Below are 15821 nucleotides of genomic sequence, written 5' to 3'. Positions count from 1 at the left end.
ACTAAAAAAAAAAAAAAAAAAAAAAAGGCTATGGATGGCCATAGAACATGGTTTGTACTGTATACATTTTCCCATAATATAGGTCTTTCTTAAGAAAGGGTTTTTTACACTTACATTAATTTTTATGAGTTACCATTATTATATCTTTTTTTTAAAAAAAAAAAACCTCTTCCTGTTTTTAATCTTATGGTTAAGATTAACTGCATGTTATCTTCTAACTACTTCTAATTTTTAAGAAACCATACATGCTCAGAGAAAAGAGTTATTCAACTAGTTCTCACACTTGTAAAGATCCATGGAACTTTTCCGCGATTTGTAAGCATCTTTCTACCTGTACTAATGCGTAAATCCGCTGCTGGTACAGTTCCAAATGGAGCAGCAGATTTCTCCACAGGGTGGTGTAGGGGAGGGTGCTGCAAAGAGTGGGTACGAGACAGTGTCCCAGCTGGGACCTCTTTTTTTGTTTGTTTGTTTTGCCTGAGAATCTGCCCATCAACCAGCCTAACCTCTGTGCTGGGGTTGACTGTGATTGTGTTAACACAGCGGCACTGCTCTGGGGTGACCACACGGCATCTAGTGAACTGGAGAAAGAGTCTGAACTTACGTGTGTTTGTGACAGACACTATAAAAAGAGTCCTAGTGTTTATGACCCAGAATTTTAGTGACAAGTGAGAAGGACACTCCTCAGTTAAACCCGCCTCTGAATCGTACTGCTTAACGCTTCCCTTTGGTTCCCACCAAATGAGGGGAAGTTCAGCAGGTCAACATGGGACTTAAACAGCTGTCCACTCCCCAGACCACCACACAGCCTGTTTCTGCGACCCCCGTCGGTGTGCATGTCCTTACAGTGTGTTTCGTGTGAGACAACCTAGGTGATGAGAGACTGCAAATGCATTTGGTTTAGGAAAGCATTTGGTCCAAGGTGCAGAGTGCTTCTACCTGACATCTTCGGACTTCAGTGTTGTTACAAAGTGTGTGTGTGTGTGTGTGTATGTGTGTGTGTGTGTGTGTGTGTGTGTGTGTGTTTTGGTTTCCCCCTAACCAGGTTCTTGTGTGGGCAGGTAGGGTGGAGACCTCTCGTTCTTGTTCTACTTTTGTGGTGTGACGCTTCCAGTCTACTGCTTTTTGTTCTTCATAGTTTTGTTTGTTTTTTTTAGTGCCTAGCTATGATTTTTTTTTTTAACTACGCATAAGGACTCGCACAAAAATCCAGGATCTAGCCCCCAGGTCCCCACCCGCAGGGGGACACTTCACAAGCTGAAGAGCAGTTCTGAAAGTGTCTGTTTCTCCCTACTCCCTCTCCCCTCTCAACTGCTCTCTGTCCTGTCCAATAAGATGGAATAGAAGAAAAAAGGGGAGGGGAATGGTTGCAAGGAGCAGTGGATTCATAGTGCTGGCACCGAGCTCCAGCGACTGGAGGCAAAATAAAAAAATACATAAAATAGAAGTTGCGAAGCAAGAACACCTCCCTAATTATCTTTCAGAGAGAAAACAACACAGATACACAAACAATAAAATAATTAAAATAAGATGACAGGCAAAAACGTAAGTCTGCGTGGTCCCCCTCCCCTTTTTCCCCTTCTTTATTACTTTATTGATGAAAGAGAATGGGGGACAGCAGGACATCACTCAGGACCTCATAAATGCAAGTCCTGTGCCCTACCACTGAGACACAGCCTTTTTTTTTTTTTTTTTTTTTTTTTTTTAGAGAGGGAGAGAGAGAGGAACATGGTCCAAAAGGTGGTGCAATGAATAAAGCATTAGATTTTCAAGCAGGAGGTCCCAAGTTCAATCCCCAGCAGTACATGTACCACAGTGATGTCTGGTTCTTTCTCTTATCTTTCTCATTAGTAAATAAAATCTTTTTTAAAAGCTTTATTTGATAGAACAGAGAGCAATTGAGAGGGGATGGAGATAGAGAGGGAGAGAGACAGAGAGACACCTGCAGCCCTACCTCACCACTCGTGAAGCTTTCCCCCTACAGGTGGGGACCAGGGGCTTGAACCCAGGTCCTCGTGCACTGTAGTGTGTGCACTTAACCAGGTGCACCACAGTCTAGCCCCTATAAATGAAACCTTTAAAAACAAACAAATCAGTAAAAAGGGAGAGAGACACCACAGCACTGATCTTATCTTCCTCCAGTGTGTGTGGGGGCCCAGGCTCAAAGCCAGGGAGGCACATGGCAAAGCAGTCAGCACACAGCCCAGTGAGCTGTTTGGCAGGTGGCCTTTGCCTTCATTAAAAAGGCCCAGAAGCCCTTAAATGCAGGTCCTGGGCTCCATGAGCTACGCCACCTCCCCAGGTAGCTGAGAGTTCAGCAGGTGATTTTTTTTTTTCTTCTTCTTTGTAGTTCCAGACAAACCTTTGCATATGTGTGAGTACTGGGCGCCTTTATGGAAAGTTACTGCAAAAAGGAACAGGGACATTGCATGAAAAATAGTTCTACAAACTGTTACATTGTTTGTATATCAGTAAATCGCTCCAGTCGTAATGGAAGTGTTCAAACAAGTGATCAGATAGATCATAAACAGAAAATTTGCACTTTAAATGTAGGAGAAAGTAATGTGATAAGAAAGAATATTTTAATCATTTTCACATTGGGATTGCTCCCCACGGAATGGAGAGCATAAACGTGCATGCCTATATAGACTTTTGTTTGTTTTTCCTCTGTTGGGGGATTCGTGGTTTCGTGTCGGCAGTAAAATACAGTAGTTGGTCCGTGGGCAACATTTCTGTTTTCCGCAGGACACTGACCCCCCCCCCCCCAGGTCCTCCTCCGCCATCATGTTCCAGGACCTGAACCCTTCCCCCACAGAGTCCTTTACGTATAACATGCGTGTGTGTGTGTGTGGTATGTAGACAGAGATATCAGTGGCTTGTTTTTTGCATTTCCTCTAGCCAGCTGGATAATCTTCTATCTTTTTTTAAATCTAGGATACTTGAGTTTTTATGGTGGCGTATTAATAGCTATTTATACAAATATCACAATAGTAGCCATGCTCAGTATAGACGGCCACGTTTTATTAGGCAATAGAATACGCCCTCTGCATATTCTCTTATTTAGCATTGATTTCTGCCCATACATAACTTGTTCATTTTCTTCTGTCTTTCTCCTGTGGTCAAGTCTGTATCAGAGAGCACCTTTGTTTAGCTGAAAACACCATCCTCAGAGCATTTAAAAATATACCACATCAAAGGCAGATGAAGAGTTCTGCTTCTTGGCCCTACTCAAGTCCCTTTCCCCTGACTATCTGTTCTAGTGGTCCCAGCAGCACCCACCCATAACCACCTCGCCTCACATGGAACAAAGGCCTATTTTATTTCTCTCTCATGTAATTCTGTATTTACTAGCAGAGCACTGCTCAGCTCTGGCCTACGGTGGTGCTGGGGACTGAACCTGGGACTTCAGAGCCTCAGGCCTGACAGTCTCTTTGCAGAACCATTATGCTGTTTCCCCTCCCTCTCATGTAATTCTTACACACCACTTGGCAATATTATTGCCCCTTGCAATTTTAGACTTGCATTTAAATGCTCCATTTCCTCTCATACCAACTGAAGTTAACGCCCATTTGAACTAGGTACCAGGCCTTGCTCTAAAGTGGCAAGTTAACTTATTCAACCTTGAGCTGATCCTGAGACAGACCCTGTTCTCTCCGTATATGTAAGAGACGCGTGGTGGAATGGAGTCCAGTTGTCTTCTGACCTGGGGGAGGCATTTGCTGCAAAGCTCCACAGACACAGAAATCCACAGATGCTCAAGTGCTTTAAGTAAAATTCCCATAGTATTAGCGTCGAATCGATGTACTTACTTAGTATCTAGATTGCTTATATTATCTGGTTAACGTAAATAGGACATGCGGATAGTTGTTATGCTGTATTTTTAGGGAGTAATTACAAAAATTTCTTTTTTAAAAAATTTCATTTATTCATTAGATAGAGAAAGAAACTGAGAGGGAAGGGAGAGATAGAGAGGGAGACAGACAGACAGACAGACACCTGCAGCCCTGCTTCACTACTCATGAAGCTTCTTCCCTGCAGGTGAGAACCAAAGGATTGAACCTGGGTCTGTGCACACTGGAATGTATGCACTTAACCAGGTGAGCCAACGCCTGCCCCCCCCCCAATTCTTTCTGTAATGAAGAGCATATTGAGTACATCCATGTTACATGTATACATGCATGGGACACACACATTGAGTACATCCATGTTACATGTATACATGCACGGGACACGCATATCGAGTACATCCACGTTACATGTGTACATGCATGGGACACACATATCGAGTACATCAGTGTTACATGTATACATGCATGGGACACGCATATTGAGTACATCCGTGTTACATGTATACACACATGGGACACACATATTGAGCACATCCATGTTACATGTATGCATGCACGGGACACGCATATTGAGTACATCCATGTTACATGTATACATGCATAGGACACATTTCTCTTTCATATATACTCATCTTTGTATTTATTTATTATTGGATAAAGACGGAGGGAAATTGAGAGGAAAGGGAGATAGAGAGGAAGAGAGAGACAGAGCAATACCTGAAGCCCTGCTTCACCACTCACAAAGCTTTCCCCCTGCAGGTAGGGACCAGGGACTTGAGCCTGGGTCCTTGTGCGCTGTAAGGTGTGCACATAACCAGGCGCATCACTGCCTGGCCCCACGTTTTTCTTTCCGTTTAATTGCCACCAAGCTTATTGGCGAGGCTTTGTGCCTGCAGTATGAATTCACAGCTCCTAGAGGTCTTCTCCCCACCACCCTTCTAAAATCTATTTCTTAAAGAAAAGCATCATCTTTATTTATTGGCTAGAGACAGCCAGAAGTTAAGAGGAAGGGGGAGACAGGGAGAGAGACAGAGACATTTACAACACTGCTTCACTACTTGCAAAGCTTTTCCCCTACAGATGGGGGCAGGGGGTCCTTGTGTACTGTAACACGTATGCTCAACAGGGTGTATCACCACCCTGCCCCCAACCACCTTTTTAAAAAATCTCTTTATTGGAGGATTTATTATTTATAGTTGACAGTAAAATGCAACAGTCTGTACATGTGTAACATTTCCCAGTTTTCCATATAACAATTCACCCCCCACCAGGTCCTCCTCTGCCATCATGTTCCAGACCTGAACCCTCCCCCCACCCCAGAGTCTTTGACTTTGGTGCAGGACACCAGCTCCAGTCCACGTTCTGTTTTGTGTTTCCCTTCTGATCTTGTTTCTCCACTTCTGGCTATGAGTGAGATCAGCCCATATTCACCCTTCCGTTTCTGGCTGATCTCACTTCACACAACTCCTTCAAGCTCCATCCAAAATGAGGTGAAGATGAAGTCACCATTCTTAATAGCTGAGTAGTATTCCACTGTGTATCTAGACCACAACTTGCTCAGCCACTCATCTGTTGTTGGACACCTGGGTTGGTTCCAGGTTTTGGCTATTACACATTGTGCTGCTGTGAACACAGGTGCGCACAGATCTTTTTGGATGGGTGTGTTTGGTTCCTTAGGATATATCCATCCCCAGGAGAGGAACTGCAGGGCCATAGGGTAGGTCTGTTTTTAGCCTTCTAAGGGTTTACCAGACTGCTCTCCACAGGGGTTGGACTAATTTACACCACCACCTTTTAATTTTTTATTATTTTTTAATATTTATTTATTAATAAGAAAGATAGCAGAGAGAGAGAAAGAACCAGACATCACTTTGGTACATGTGCTGCCGGGGATTGAACTCAGGACCTCATGCTTGAGAGTCTAGTGCCTTAGCCACTGCGCCACCTCCCAGCCACTTTTTATTTTTTTTAATATTTATTTATTTTCCCTTTTGCTGCCCTTGTGGTTATTGATGTCATTGCTGTTGGATAGGACAGAGAGAAATGGAGAGAGAAGGGGAAGACAGAGAAGGGGAGAGAAAGACAGACACCTGCAGACCTGCTTCACCGCAGGTGAAGCGACTCCCCTGCAGGTAGGCAGCCGGGGGCTCGAACCGGGATCCTTATGCCCGTCCTTGTGCTTTGTGCCACATGCGCTTAACCCACTGCGCCACTGCCCAATTCCCCACCACCTTTTTTTTTATAGAGACAGAGAAATGGGGGGGAGGTAGAGGGAGAGAGACAGACAGACAGACAGCTGCAGCACTGCCCCAACCCCTCCGGGAAGTCTTCCCTCCTGCAGGTGAGACCCTGGGCTTTGAAGCTGGGTGCGTGGCTGTGCCTGGATTTTGCTGGCTGCGCCTTTCCTGGCCCAGCACACGTTGTTGGCTGAGTGCGTGCGTGCAGAGCCTGTGTCTGCGCTGGGTGATGCAGAGAGCAGACAGAGAGCCACGTGGAGCTCCACGCAGTGTGATTCCCAGGCTGCACTTGAAGTCACTGCGTTAGGAAAAGGCAGAGTCACAACTTGGCTCGAGCTCCTGCCTATGTTCTGCGTTCAGCAAAGGTCCCGTAAGCGTCATGTGGTGCTTGTGTGAAATCAAATCTTACTGCTGTGGAACTTATGTTCTGCAAATGCTGTTTTTTATGTTTTCCCCTAGTATTTTTCATTTTTCTGCCATTAAGTTTAAAATCTTAGGTGAGGGGCCTGGTGGTGGCACAGCTGGTTGAGCACACATGTTACAGTGCACCAGGACCCAGGTTCAAGCCCCAGGTCCCCCACCGGCAGGGAAAAGCTTCAGGAGGGGTGAAGCAGGGCTGCAGGGGTCTCTCTGTCTCTCTCCCTCTCTCCCTTTCCCTTTTCTCTCAATTTCTGGCTGTCTCTATCCAATAAATAAAAATCATACTAAAATATAGTCTTAGAGTAAGCTGACTTACTGAGTTCAGAACCAAGGAATGTTAATGTCATTAAAATTTTTTCTGACACTGATTTTTTTTCAAAGCGTCAGCCTGTGGTTTGGTGACACAGCTATAGAAACATGGATCACAACTCCCTCTTATGCAACAAACCACTTCCTGCATCAGTTTATCCACTGATCTGTGGTTTAGCTGAACTCTCTTATCTTCTTTTAAATTTTTAAAAATATTTATTTACTCCCTTTTGTTGCCCTTGTTTTATTGTTGTTATTGATGTCGTCTTTGTTAGAGAGGACAGACAGAAATGGAGAGAGGAGGGAAAGACAGAGAGGGGGAGAGAAAGACAGACACCTGCAGACCTGCTTCACTGCCTGTGAAGTGACTCCCCTGCAAGTGGGGAGCCGGGGGCTCGAACCGGGATCCTTACACCACCGGTCCTTGTGCTTTGAGCCACGTGCACTTAACCCGCTGCGCTACCACCCGACTCCCTGAACCCTCTTCTACAATCATATAACGGTGACTATTTCATTACTTAGAGCGTGCTTATCACAAAGTGATGGGAAGCTTGGACTTGGCAGCCGGATTTCAAGGCTAGAGTCACACACAATACTCACTGTGGCAGTAGAAAGAAAGGGTTACCTATGTTACTGCATGTAAAGATCTCGGGTTTTACACAGGCTTCTCTATTAATTTCCAAGCACATAACGAATGCTTTGTGCATACTGTTTTCATTAAATGCCCCCAACCCTAGCAAATATATTTACTTGAGCTTTCAGTAGTGAGAAACTTCACTTCAGTCCTACCTGAAGGATTTCAAAATGAAGAAAGTGTTCTCTCTTGCAGAAAATTCTGTTCCATCGTTGGACTGTTTGAGTATAAATGCACTTATATTGAATATTTTATTTCTTTTTCATTTGTAATGAGAGGGATACAAAAGAAGAGAGAGAGACGCACACCAGAACACTGCTCAGCTCTGGCCTGTGGTGGTGCTAGAGACTGAACCTGAGGGGCCGGGTGGTGCCGCACCTGGTTGAGCACACGTGTTACAGTGCACAAGGACCTGAGTTCAAGCCCCCGGTCCCCGCCTGCAGAGAGAAAGCTTTGCAAGTGATGAATCAGTGCTTCAGGTGTCTCTCTTCCTCTCTGTCGCCACCTCCCCTCTTGATTTCTGGCTGTCTCTATCTAATAAAAAAAATAATAAAAAAATAAAACAGAGAGACTAAACCTGGAACGTCCGCACGTCAGGCGTGAGAGTCATGCCCCCAGCCCAGCCCCGCTTATGTTTACATTAACTAGGGGTCTACTCTTTTGTGAATTCCACTCACTAATTTAAATAATTATTTCCCAATTTCCAAGCAGTGGTTTTCTAGCTTCTTAGACAGAAGTGATTTTGGAGGTTTTTTTTTTTTCCTAATGCTTTGTTTAAATTTCAGTTTTTAATTTTTTTAATGTGGGTAGGAAGTGACATGTTCTTCAGAAGACATATGGGGAAACACATTTAATTTTTCCACTTCTTGCCTTTTTAACCTATAAAATGGATATAAATGGTACATGAATAATCTACTCTCGTAAATGTTAACGGCAGTTTTAGACTCGTTATTGCTGGGGCCAGGTGGTAGCAGCACGCCTGGTTCAGCACACACATGCTATGCACAGGGACCCCAATTCAAGCCCCCAGACCCCATCTGCAGAGGGGAAGTGGCACAAGCAGTGAAGCAGGGCTGCAAATATCTCTGTCTCTCTCCTCTCTAGCGTCCCCCCTCTCTCAATTTCTCTGTCTCTATCAAATAAAAATAAAAGGCAAAAAAAAAAAAAAGACCACTGGGAGTGGGGGATTCATCCTGCAGGCAGCAAGCACCAGTGGTGTTAAGTGATGACTGCCGTGTTCAAAGCACTCTGCTGTAACCCAGGTGGAGTGTCCCTCAGAGCTTTCTGATGCATTTTGCTCTTGCTTGCCATAGCTGACAGCCGTCCTTTTCCTTGGCCCAGTAGAAAACTCTCAGAGGATTCAAATCCCAAACTGATCCTTTTTACAAGCTTGAACCTACTTGGGCCTACTTGGGTTTGAACTTCCTGGGTATGAGCTGACTTAGAGTTTCTCCAAGGTAGTACACTTCCAGCAGCTACGATCCCGAAAAGTCTTCCAAAAACGTATGTTCACGTGCCCCAGGCTTGATTACAACTGTTGCTTTAGGAATCTCCGGGCCTGAGTCTCACTCATACCAAGGAGCTGTCTGTCGCTGTTTCCAGTCATGTGAGAGGCGTAACAGCGCTGGCTGCAAGCACTGTCTATCTTTTGCACGTTCTCAGATGCAGACTTTCAGGGCTGTGGAGGCAGCATGATGGTTATGTAAAAGACTCATGTTCTTCAATGAAACGAATCCAATTACGAAGAAGACTAAGGCAAGCATAAACCTATGGGACTAAATCAAACTAAAAAGCTTCTTCACAGCAAAAGAAACCACTACCCAAACCAAAAGACCCCTCACAGAATGGGAGAAGATCTTTACATGCCATACATCAGACAAGAGTTCAATAACCAACATATATAAAGAGCTTGCTAGACTCAACAACAAGACAACAAATAACCCCATCCAAAAATGGGGGGAGGACATGGACAGAATATTCACCACAGAAGAGATCCAAAAGGCTGAGAAACACATGAAAAAATGCTCCAAGTCTCGGATTGTCAGAGAAATGCAAATAAAGACAACAACGAGATATCACTTCACTCCTGTGAGAATGTCATACATCAGAAAAGGTAACAGCAGCAAATGCTGGAGAGGGTGTGGGGTCAAAGGAAGCCTCCTACACTGCTGGTGGGAATGTAAATTGGCCCAACCTCTGTGGAGAGCAGTGTGGAGAACTCTCAGAAGGCTAGAAGTGGACCTACCCTATGATCCTGCAATTCCTCTCCTGGGGATATATCCTAAGGAACCCAACACATCCATCCAAAAAGATCTGTGTACACATATGTCCTTAGCAGCACAACTTGTAATAGCCAAAACCTGGAAGCAACCCGGGTGTCCAACAACAGATGAGTGGCTGAGCAAGTTGTGGTCTATATACACAATGGAATACTACTCAGCTATAAAAAATGGTGACTTCACCATTTTCAGCCGATCTTGGATGGACCTTGAAAAACTCATGTTGAGTGAAATAAGTCAGAAACAGAAGGATGAAGATGGGATGATCTCACTCTCAGGCAGAAGTTGAAAAACAAGATTAGAAAAGAAAACACAAGTCGAACCTGAAATGGAATTGGCGTATCGCACCAAAGTAAAAGACTCTGGGGTGGGTGGGTGGGTGGGTGGGGAGAATACAGGTCCCAGAAGGATGACAGAGGAAATAGTGGGGGTTGTATTGTTATATGGGAAACTGGGGAATGTTATGCATGTACAAACTATTGTACTTACTGTTAAATGTAAAACATTAATTCCCCCCCAAAAAAAAAAATAATAATAAAGACTCTCATGCCTAAGGCTCTAAAGTGTCACTTTCAGTCCCCAATACCACCATCAGCTAAAGCCCAACAGGGCTCAGGTCTCTCTCTATCGTTCATTAATATAAAATAACTAAACTAAAAAGAAAATAGAGACTTCGTTAGGGGGCCAGGTGGTGGCGCACCTGGTTGAGCGCACACGTTACAATGCACAAGGACCCAGGTACAAGCCCCTTGTCTTCACCGTAAGGGAAAGCTTCATGAGTGGTGAAGCAGGGCTGCCAGTGTCTCCGTCTCTCTCCCTGTCTCCTCCTCTCCTCTCAATTTCTCTTTGTCTCTATATAATAAATAGAAATATTAAACAAATAAGTAAATAGAAAGAAATAGACTCCAGAAGACCCCGTGTCCTCCGCATAGGAAGGAGTCTATGACAGTATCCTGCTTCTAGGACAATTCCTGTCTCCTTCTGATCTAACTTTGCAGAGACTGGAAACCTCAACACTAGGGAGACTCAGGGCCCAGAGCCCTTAGCTCAGAAGAACCATTTTGTGTTCTCCTACTTACGCACTCAACCCTTCTGAACAAGAGCCAGCAGAGAATCCGCTTTGCCTGTGTGTGCTGTACATACTGGTGGACATCTCTGCAACTAGGGAAAGAAACAGAAAGGCACACAGGAGGGGCAGCTTGATTCACCCATCACCTGCATTAAGTGGGCACATCACAATAGTATACATTCCTGGCAGAATATCAGGTTCTCCTGACATATATATTCTTGGTCATTTTTTTTTTTTCAAAGCAGCACATAGAAATTGCTTCTTTCGGGAGCCGGGCGGTAGCGCAGCGGGTTAAGCGCCTTTGGCGCAAAGCGCAAGAACCAGCTTAAGGATCCCGGTTTGAGCCCCCGACTCTTCACCTGCAGGGGAGTCGCTTCACAGGCGGTGAAGCAGGTCTGCAGGTGTCTGTCTTTCTCTCCTCCTCTCTGTCTTCCCCTCCTCTCTCCATTTCTCTCTGTCCTATCCAACAACGACAACAACAATAATAACTACAATAAACAAACAACAAGGGCAACAGAAAGGAATAAATAAATATTAAAAAAAAAGAAATTGCTTCTTTCTTTTTAGTGGTTCTATGCCATTTCATTAAGTGAAACGTGTTCTGGTTTATTCATCACCACCTTACTGGGGGACTAGTGGCTTTCACCGCAGTTGTCGACACAGGGGCACAGTCTCTCCTCCCAGTGACAGGTGTCTGAAGAGCGTGCTCGCCCAGCTTGGGGCTCTTTCTACCATCCTGCACCAGGACCCCAAGGCCCTCTCCACCTCCCTGCCCCCTGCCTCCCCAGAGTCCTTTACTTTAGTTCAACACTCCTCACCCAGTTCAAGTTCTTGCTTTGTGTTTTCTACTCTGCAGAAACATATTAATAAATAATCTGATTCTTTTTTTTTTTTTTCAAAATTGTGGTAACTTGCCTCAAAAGTTGACTTCCCATGGGCCCTATTTCTGATATTCATGGCCTGCTATATTCCTTTCTTCACTGAGTTGGGCTGGCCTGCATAATTAGAAGACACTATGGAAATGGTAATTTACCCTTTCCAGGACTATGTCAGAAAAACAACAACAACAACAACATTGGGGCGTCTAATCTGTTCTCTCTTGGTTCACTCAGTCTGGTGGAAGCTGTTAGCATGTCATAAGGACACCTCAACTGTCCTAGTGAGAGGTCTTGGGGAGAAGGGCGGCAGGGAGGGAAAAAAAAGGAGACCATCTGCAGCTTGGTAGTCACCGGAGTGAGTCAGAGCAGAACTGGATCTTCAAGTCCAGGTCAGACCTGCCCACGGTGACGGCCTCTGTCCACACCTTGACTTAGCAGCCCGTGACACACCTGCCCCCTAGACACAGACACTGCGCAAGATGACAGTGCTGATTCTGACTTGACGACTTGGAGCAATTTCTTGTGCAGCAGTGGAAAATGATTACACAAACGATGCCACAACAACCATCCAGGTCAATTCATTTTTTGAGACTATGAAAGTCTCTAAAACAAATGTCCTAGAACTAGGATCACTGTGTAGAAAGCAATGTGAACTTTTAACTTTTTTTTTTTTGAGAAAGAATAAGTGAAACTATCTTTATTTGCAGAGAGAAAATTCTTTTTTCTTTTCTTTTTTTTTTAACATATTTATTTTCCCTTTTGTTGCCCTTGGGTTTTTTTTTTCCAATGTTGTAGTTATTATTATTGTTATTGATGTCATCATTGTTAGAAAGGACAGAAAATGGAGAGAGATGAGGAAGACAGAGAGGGGGAGAGAAAGACAGACACCTGCAGACCTGCTTTACCGCCTGTGAAGCGACTCCCCTGCAGGTGGGGAGCCGGGGGCTGGAACAGGGATCCTTTCGCAGGTCCTTGAGCGCTTTGCGCCACATGCACTTAACCCTCTGCGCTACCGCCTGCCTCCCATCTATTTTTTTTAAATAAATAGGAAACATTAACAAAACCATAGGATAAGAGGGGTACAACTCCACACACTTCTCACCACCAGACCTCCATATCCCATCCCCTCCCCTGATAGCTTTCCTATTCTCTATCCCTCTGGGAGCATGGACCCAGGGTCACTGTGGGATGCAGAAGGTGGAAGGTCTGGCTTCTGTCATTGCTTCCCTGCTGAACATGGGGATGACAGGTGGATCCATACTCCCAGCCTGTCTCTCTCTTTCCCTAGTGGGGTGGGGATCTGGGGAAGCAGAGCTCCAGGACACATTGGTGGGGTTGTCTGTCCAGGGAAGTCTGGTCGCATCCTGCTAGTATCTGGAACCTGCTGGCTGAAAAGAGAGTTAACATACAAAGCCAAACAAATTGTTGACCAATCATGGACCTAAAGGCTGGAATAGTGCAGATGAAGCGTTGGGGAGGGGGTCTCCATTTTGTAGATAGCTAGTAGGCATATTTTAGTTGTATTCCAAAGGGCCTGTGTCTATACTAGTTGTTGTTTTTTTTTTTTCCCTGAGGCTGAAATCTGATATGCAGGTGGATCCAAGTGATTTTCTGGGGAGATGATGGCATGGCTGGAAAAAGGACCAGAAAGCTGGATCAGGAAAGAGAACAGCTCCCTAATATGGGATATCATCAGATTTATCCATCTGACAACTAGTGAACGCATCTTTTCCACATCTACTCTGATACACTGGGTTGTGTGTTTTTTTTCGCCATTTAATAAGATTAAAAATAATTTTTTTCTATTTGTATTTCTTACATAATTCAGATAAAGAGCATGTTCATGTATTTTAGGCAAGTTATCCTACTATTTGAATTAACTGCTAACTGATGCCTTTTACTCACTTTTATATGGAGTTTCTCCTTGTTTCCTATTAAGTTGTAAGACCTCTTTGCCTAATAAGAAAATCAGTGACCTTTTATATGTGTAGACATTTCTCCCATTTTCATGTTACTAATAATTATAGTTTTCTCAGGCTAGGAGTTTTTTTTTTTTTGCTTTATGTAGTAAATTATCATTAAAATAAATATTTTTAATTATGCAAAATGCTTTTTCTACCACTTTTAAAATAGTAAGAGGAAAAACTCTCATCTTATTTTCTGGTTTGTATGTTGTATGTCTTTTTTTCCCACCAGTAGTGATGATTGGAAAATTGGGTATCAAAATTTAAAACAAAATCCCAGAACCCTGATTTGTAGTATTACCCAGTTCTGAACCGTAAACACTCCTACTTCGTTCGCTGCATTGTGAGCTGCTTACGTGACTTCACTCAACACACAGCTAGAAAAGGCGTCTGACCGCTGCCAGCTGGTAAACAGCCCAAGAGAATCACTGCACCAAAAATACATTTGACAAAAGGAATGAGAGAGAAGGAGCAAGGAGGAGAGAGATCCAAGTTCTTTCTTAACATAAGTGCTTTCCGAGTGTCCGGTTCATCCTTCCTATCATGCTCACACCGCCTGCTAGCATGCGTGGGACCATTTCTGTGCCTGACGTCTTCTCTCCCTGGCTGCCCGTCTGTCCCAGTACATGCTCAGTCGCTAGCGTTTAAGATGACTTGTGATGTCTGCTAAAGCGAATGCACTTCAGCAGTCTTTTTCTGGAAACCTGCCTGACTCTATGCATATGTGATTGCGTCTGCAGTTGCATCTTTGATTTACAAAGGCTTCAGTCTCTGACCTTATCGTGTGCAAAATTAAAATCTGTAAACTCTCACAATTAGAAATACACCACAGGGTGGGGGTCATAGTGGCTCTGCAGAGAGACTCTCATGCCTAAGGCTCCTAAGTCCCAGGTTCAACGCCCTCCCTGCCATAAGCCAGGGCTGAGAAGTGCTCTGGTGAGAGAGAGAGAGAGAGATAAAAGGAAAGAAAGAAAAAGAAAAAGAAGAGAAAAGAAAAAGAAAAGAAGAGAAAAGAAAAGAAAAAGGAAGGGGGAGTCGGGCGGTAGTGCAGCGGGTTAAGCGCAGGTGGCGCAAAGCGCAGGGACCGGCGGAAGGATCCCGGTTCGAGCCCCCGGCTCCCCACCTGCAGGGGAGTCGCTTCACAGGCGGTGAAGCAGGTCTGCAGGTGTCTGTCTTTCTCTCCCCCTCTCTGTCTTCCCCTCCTCTCCCTATCCTATCCAATCCCTATCCTATCTCTCTCTGCCTATCCAACAACAGCGACATCAATAATAACTAGAACAATAAAACAACAAAGGCAACAAAAGGGAATAAATAATAAATATTAAAAAAAAAGAGAAAAGAAAGGAAGGAAGGAATGAAGGAAAAGAAAGAAATAAAGGAAGGAAAGAAGAAAAAAAAGAAAGAAAGAAAGAAAGAAGAGGGAGTCTGGCGGTAGTGCAGCAGGTTAGGCGCACATGGCCTGAAGCGCAAAGCTTCTCTTTACCTACTCAGATTCTCGGCCCACATCACTTGGCTACCTCGTTCTCAGCTTCTGGTTTTGGTTTTTTGTTTGTTTGCTTATTTCAGTTCTAGTTTTCATTCTCCTCTAGCCCCTCATTCAAAGAAGCTCCTCTCACATTGTAAAGATCAGTGATTTCCAGAGCATGAGGTGGAGACATGGATCAACTGGGATACAGAGTGTTTGTAAGGCAGTGAAACTGTTCTGCACGACGCCACATGGCGGTCCACATCGCCCAAACCCTGAAGTGCAGCAACACAGTGACTCATGGCAAGTCCAGATTTGGGGCTGTTGTGACGCCGTGTGTCCATCCATCCTGACTGATATGCCACCCTGGTGAGTGATACTGACACTGAGAAAGGCTGTGTATGAGGGGGAAGGATGCGGGTTCGAGCCCCCAGTCCCCACCTGCAGGGGGAAGCTTCACAAGTGGTGAAGCAGGGCTGCAGGTGTCTCTCTGTCTCCCCGTTCCTCTTGATTTCTGGCTGTCTTTATTCAATATACTAGAAAGAAAAAAATTTTAAGTGGGAAGGCAGATGGTGGCTCCCCTAGTTAAGTGCACATGTGACCATGCACAAGGACCCAGGTTCAAGCCCCCAGTCCCCACCTGCAGGGTGGGACTCTTCCTGAGTGGTGAAGCAGGGCTGCAGGTATCTGTCTGTGTTCCCCTTTCCTCTCAATCCCT

General features: G+C 44.7%; 1 long non-coding RNA gene across 1 annotated transcript in view; it reads left to right on the top strand.

The window, feature by feature from the left end:
- Positions 1-15233: 15233 nt before the first annotated feature.
- Positions 15234-15821, top strand: part of LOC132532834 (uncharacterized) — a 39231-nt gene continuing 38643 nt past the window's right edge. Inside the window, exon 1 of the long non-coding RNA XR_009544776.1 lies at positions 15234-15472. This is a non-coding gene — a long non-coding RNA (uncharacterized LOC132532834). The remainder of the gene's footprint in view (positions 15473-15821) is intronic.

This window comes from Erinaceus europaeus, chromosome 14 (genome assembly GCF_950295315.1).
Source record: "Erinaceus europaeus chromosome 14, mEriEur2.1, whole genome shotgun sequence".
NCBI classification, from domain to species: Eukaryota; Metazoa; Chordata; class Mammalia; order Eulipotyphla; family Erinaceidae; genus Erinaceus; species Erinaceus europaeus.
This window is presented reverse-complemented; position numbering and strand designations above follow the sequence as displayed.